Raw genomic sequence first — 6,000 nt, forward strand, 5'->3', positions numbered from 1 at the left:
AAGGAGAAAGGCTGGCAGAAGCAGCTGCCCCACGGGTTGAGAGCAAAGCCCCCGTTCCAGGCTGCTTTCTGGTTTCCCGGGGGTGCCCAGGAGAGCTGGAACCCTGCCCGGCAGCACAGGCCAGGCAGCCGCCCGGCACAGGAGCGTGGCAGGGTTTGGCGGGCCCAGAGGCATGTGCTCCCACCGCCCAGGAGAGCGGCAGCCGTGCTGCCCCAGGGGAGCCCACCGGCTCTCCCCGCCCTGCTGCGCCCTGGGGAGCCCCAGTGTGATGTCAGAGCCACCAGTGTGAGGTCAGAGCTGGCCGCCCGCACAGCCCTGTGGCGCGCGGGCAAGGAGCCCCCAGCTGCCGTGTGGCTCTTGCCCTGGGCAGGCGCGCTCCTGCTGTGGGGCAGCGTGGGGCTGCTGCCGGAGCTGTTTTTGCCTGGGCAGGCCACGCTGCTGGGGCTGAGGGGGAAGAGCGGAGCGGGGAGCCTGCCTTTGCCCAGAGATGGCGAGGAGAAAGGCCGCCGAGAGAAGACGCCAAGGGCCCTCCCAAGGCTCCTTGGGGAACGAGGCCGGCCAACAGCCGGCAGGGGAGGCAGCGGGGCCGAGCCGCTGCCAGACGAGTAGGTACGAAGCCTGGCATGTGCCCGGGGCATCAGGTTGGGCTGGTAGCACGGACGTGGCCTAGCACGGTCAGTGGGGTGCGGAGCAGCCTGGGGAAGCCGACAGAAGTTTTCTGAAGAAGAGCCCCGTGGCTTGCGACGCCCCCCTTCTGTGGGGACGGGTCTCGGCGGAAAGCCTGGCTCACTCTCGCAGCCAAAAGGCAGTGTGCAGCAGGGGCTTTTGGGGAGGCGGTAGCCTCGTGCTGCAGGGTCGGAGCCCAGCCCTGCTGCACGGGGAGGCCAAGCCCCTGGGGCCTGAGACTGGCCCCCTCGGGACGTTGAGGCGCGATCCTGCCTGGCTGATGGGAGCAGCTGTGCGGGGCAGAGAGGGGTCGGGAGACCTGGGAGTGCCCGGGGAAGAGGTGGAGGGGGCGGTGGGGGGGGACAGCAGCCCGTGCCCCCTCCCCGAACGGCCACTGGGAGGTGTCTGCCGCGGGGCAGGGTGGGGCCAGGGGCCAGGGAGCAGGGAGGGACGGGCTGAGAATCGGGCTGTGCTGCCGGGTGGGCTTCCCGAGGCGGGGGGTCTGCTGCTGCCAGCTTGCTCCCACTGCAGGCCTGTAAAGCAAAGGATGGGGAAAGGAGGGGGGGGGCCCGCTGGGAGCAGCCCAGCTGTGCTGGCCCGTCCTCTGGCAAGGGCCGCCACTCAGGCTACTCCTGCCCGCCTTCTTCACTGTGCTCGCCGATTGACCCTTGCTTCTGCGCAAACGCAGTCCTAGGATCACGTAGACGTTGTCCTTCAAGACTACTGTTGCCATTCTTCTGTTTCTTCCTATCTTCATGGTTCCGCGCATCTGTTCTCCCAAGGCCGAGTTGTCTGTAACGAGATTATCCCGGAGCCCCCTCTTATCTTATAACTGTTCTTCTAGCTACTCCCTAAATCACATCAAACTGTAAGGCATTCACAACACCCTTAAATCACACCAGGGTGTCTTCTGAGCTAATGAAGAGACTAAGGTATTTACCACATCTTTCTTGCTCTTGTGGTTTTTAACCCTTTCGACAGGAGTCCCTCTTTTTCAGGCAAAAGGTGGCCCTGCAGAAGAAGAGGATCTTCCAAGTCGTCTTCTTGTTGCTCCCCGTGGCTCTTGGTGAGTTTGCATGAGCAGACACCTGAGAGCGACAGCCAGGCTGTGCTGCATGCCAGCTTTCCGCTGGCCAGCTTTCCTTTTGGGCCAGTATGGGCGGAAACTCCCATGGCCCAAGCGCTTCCCGAGTACGTCCCGGAGTGGGCCTGCCTTTTGGCCTGCCAGTAAGACTGGGAGTCTCCCAGCCATGCTGCTGCTCTGGCCACTGGACCACATGGCTTGCTTCGTCTGCAAGTCCGCGAGAGAAGGGCGTAGCTACTTCCAAGCCTGAACTGGGCATTCCCAGAGGGGAGGGGCCGTGCAGGGGGACCCATGGGGAGGTACGTACCTCTCCTAGCCCATGCAGCCTGGTCTCGGGGCTCCCTGAAGCAGCGAGGGGAAGCGGGGAATAGCTCTGGGGCACTGAGCACACCTGAGGCTCACGGCTGCGCAGTCCCCTCAAGCCTGGGCCGATGGCTTCCGGGCAGAGGCGCGTCCTCTCTCCGCACCCCGCGTTCCCCACCTCCTCAGCTCACCTGCTGCCCCACCCCTAAGGCAACAGGCCGGAGACAACGCGACTGCAGGCATCGCTAGCGACCCCAGTAAAATAACTCTCTCTTGATGATGTGAATTGCAGCTGCTGTCTACTGCGGGACCTCACTGTCAGCGTGGACAATGCAGCCAAAGGGACTGCTGGAGGTCGGTGACTCCTGTGGCACAGGCACCTCTCGCAACAGAGCATCGCTGAGAGCGGCTGGATAAATCACGGGCTCTCCTGCTGCCACGCAGGGTGACCCAAAGAAGCAGCAGCTTGTGCCGAGTCTTCCTAGGGAAGCCTCTCCTGGGAAGCCCCGGCGGCTCTGGTAGCGGATGCTCGAACCGAGCGTTTTTCCCTTTCAGGCGCCGGCACTTGTGTCTGCAGAAGACCTGAAGACCCTGCGGTAAGAGACGTTTCCTGAGCTGGCATTGGTTCTGTGCAGAAGCGTCAGCTGACCTCGTGCTACCTGCACTCGTTTTGCTAACAGCCAGGGCTCCCGTACCTCCTACCTGCCTTTGCCTTCTGCTCAAACTGGTGTGGAAGGGAAGCGCTCGCAAAGCAGGGGAAGCACACGTGTCTCTCCTTCTTGCTGAGCTGAGACGCTCCCCAGAGGGGACTGGCCGCTCTCTGACAAGATCTGCTTTCCTGTCATGCAGGAACTTTTGCGTTTTGTTGGCGGAGCAAAGACAAATGATGCAGCTTCTGCTGGAGGAGGTGGCTCAACTGAGGGCGGAGATCAGCAGGGCAAAGGTGATGCTGCGTTTTGGGGAAGGAGGCTTGGCTGGGCAGAACCCCCGAGAAAGCACTCCTTGGGCTTGTTGGTGGGGTCAGACTGCTGACTGCAGCAAGCCAGCCTTTGCCCCAGGGGCTTGCTGGGTGAGCTTCTGCGCTGCACAGGCCCTTCTCCAGGCCCAGTTTAAGCAGGCTGCTTGAGGCAGCAGAGGACTCCCGAGAGCCTTCCCTTGGCACGCCGGCACTCTGGCTCCTCTGGCTGGGCTCCTGAGGCAGGGATGAGACCCAGGCACGCTGACGGGGCCAGCCGTCGCTTGCAGGGCCCGAGCCCATCTCCCCGCTGACCTGCAGAGCGTGGAGGGTGGGGATGAGGGTGTGGCGACCCTCGTCAACCCACCTCGTGGCCATGGCCGTGGCCGTGGACACAGATTCTCTTCCTCAGTCCTCGTGGCTCACATCAGCAGCAGAGAGTCTTGCAGCTCTGTGGACGAGGCTTGCCTTGCCTTTCTGACACTGGCCCTTTGCCTCTGCCGGCGCTAGCAGCCACGCTGAACTGCCTGCTGATGTGGTCCTTTTCTGTGTTCGTTTATGGCGTTCCCAGGAAGTGAACCAGGCAGTGTCCCAGATGGCTTCGGAAGTCTACGTCGAGATGTCTGACTGGGCCCTGAAAAGCTCTGGTATGGACACAAGCAGCCCAGTCTCCTTGCCCTGCGCTTGTCTGCAGCACTCCCCAAAGAAGCCTGTGCTCCGGGCGCTGCTCTCCAAAGTGGGGGAGCTTCAATGCTTCATGGGGTCCAAGAGCAAGGCTGTGGCACAGTGGCTCTCTCAGACTCCCTCCCAGTCCTGCCCTCGGCCTCCGCACGGGGGCCTGCGCACGGGTGCCTCCGCCGCTGCCCCCGCACGTGTTCCTGTGCTGTTGGAAGGGCTCTCTTCCTCTCCACTGCATTGGAAGAGGGAACGGCTGGGCCACCCTTTGCTGCCCATGCCGCAAGCCCTCAGTTTTGGTGTGCTGTCATTCACGTGGGCGCCCGCTGTCTCCCAGAACCCTCAGACCTTCTCCTCCTGGCGCTGTGAGAGAAGCAGTCACCACCAGGCCGGTGGCTGCTGTCATTCCCCTGCACAGCTGGGCACCCCCAGCGGCGTGGGGAGGAGGAGAGGACTGACAGACGTGGAGCTGGCCGGCAGCATCAGAAATACTGTCTGAGCACCGAGTCCCCCTAGAATGTGGCCTCTTCCCGTCACCTGCTCTCCCTCCCTTCCAGGTGCCACCATCGACATGCAGAGAACTTCCGAGACCTACATCTGCAAAGAGAATTGGGGCTGCAGGCTTTTATGGCTCTTTCGCACTGCCAACCCCCCCGACACTATTTTGCAGGTATTGTAGCAGAACTCCTCAGGGAAGGTTTCCTGCCTCCCGCTGAAGTTGGGGACCGACCTGAGGGGCTCTGCCCTCGCTCCAGTGGCACTGCTCAAGCCCACAGTGTTGATCAGGTTCCTGAAAGCAAAGCTCGCACACAGGGCTGGGCTTGCTAGCAATCAGCGCTTCCCCTCAGGAGGGGAATGGAGCTGAACGGAGCCAAACCGCTGCATCTCGCCCACAGTGCTCTGCCCCAGCTGGGTGAAAGACTTTCTCCCTGGTGACCCCGTTTCCACGCCCATCCCTAACAGCGCCTTTTTGGGGCTGGCAGGTGGGAGGTGGGGGTGCCCTGCAGAGCCACTGGGCAGAGAGGTGTTTCTGCTAGGCCCTGACTGGGACGGTTTCATAACCGCTGGTCTCCTCTGCCCCATAATCCTGAGAGCCCCCTTTCAGTCAGGCAGGGACGAAGGCCTCCTGCTTCTGTCCATTTCCTCCCACGCGCCTCATTTTCAAGCCAAAATAGACCCCAAGGAAACAACGGCGCCTACGCTTCAAGCTACGCGGGCCACTGTGTTGGCCCCAACACTCTCTCACTCTTCCTTGCTCTCGCGTTCTGCTTGCAGCCGGATGTTTCCCCAGGAAACTGCTGGCCTTTACAAGGGGATCAGGGCCAGGTGGTCATCAGGTTGCCAGCACGAGTCCACCTGACTGCCGTCACTGTGCAGCACATCTCCAAAGAAGTCTCTCCATCTGGGACCGTCATCAGCGCCCCCAGAGACGTCGCTGTCTTTGTGAGTCTCTGCTGGGCGCTTCTGGCGGGGATCTGGCCCTGGGGGAAAGCCATGGCAGGGTCTTGCTTGCTTTTGTGCGTCCTCTGAGGTTTGCGTCCTGCTCTCTCCTGAGCACTGCAGTGCCCTAGCGGGACACTTCAAGGGCTCTAGGGGTTTCATCCCTCTTGAGACTTGCTTGGGACAAGCACCTCAGGGTTCCTGAGCAGAAGTCAAGGCCGAGCCTGAGCTCCACCACAGCGAGTGCTAGCCTACTGCTAGAGCCCCAGGAGAGGGTGGGGAGATAGCAGGGCTGATCCAGCACGTAGGTTCCCTCTTTGTGGGGACGAGTCTGAGCTGCTCTCCTTGTGCTTTGCCCCTGAGGGAGTGGATGCGGACGGAGAAGAGGAAACTCTCCTTGGGACGTTCACGTACAACGTGGCAAAGGAGACCATTCAGACCTTCCCTCTGAAGGTACGGGCCACGCGCAGGGGCAAGGTGCCAGGGAGCAAACCAGGTTTGCCTGCAAGTCCATGGCAGGAAGAGCGTGAATGCTTTCTCCCTGGGCCGAGGGACAGTGTCCTCTCCTCCCAGCACAGCGTGCCCCTTCTCTCCCCGTGCTCTCACGCCTGCCAGGAGGAAAGCGGGCAGAGCAGACAGCGGGAGCTTGGTGGGGTTGCACAGCAGCCGCCCCCCACACAGGAGCACCTCCCCGGCCTCTCTGCCAGCACAGAGCAAGCAGCAGAGGGAAGGGGCAGAGGGGAGGGAGACTGAGCCCCAGCAGGGCTGGCATGCAGAGGATGCCAGCTGCCTTCCCCCTTCCCGTGTCCCCAGCAGCCCCGGTACCAGCAGCGAGCCTCAGATTGCCACAGCCGCTCCCACCCACTTGCAGGAGCTC

The sequence above is a fragment of the Platalea leucorodia genome (genome assembly GCF_965183815.1).
Source record: "Platalea leucorodia genome assembly, contig: SUPER_19_unloc_1, whole genome shotgun sequence".
Taxonomy (NCBI): domain Eukaryota; kingdom Metazoa; phylum Chordata; class Aves; order Pelecaniformes; family Threskiornithidae; genus Platalea; species Platalea leucorodia.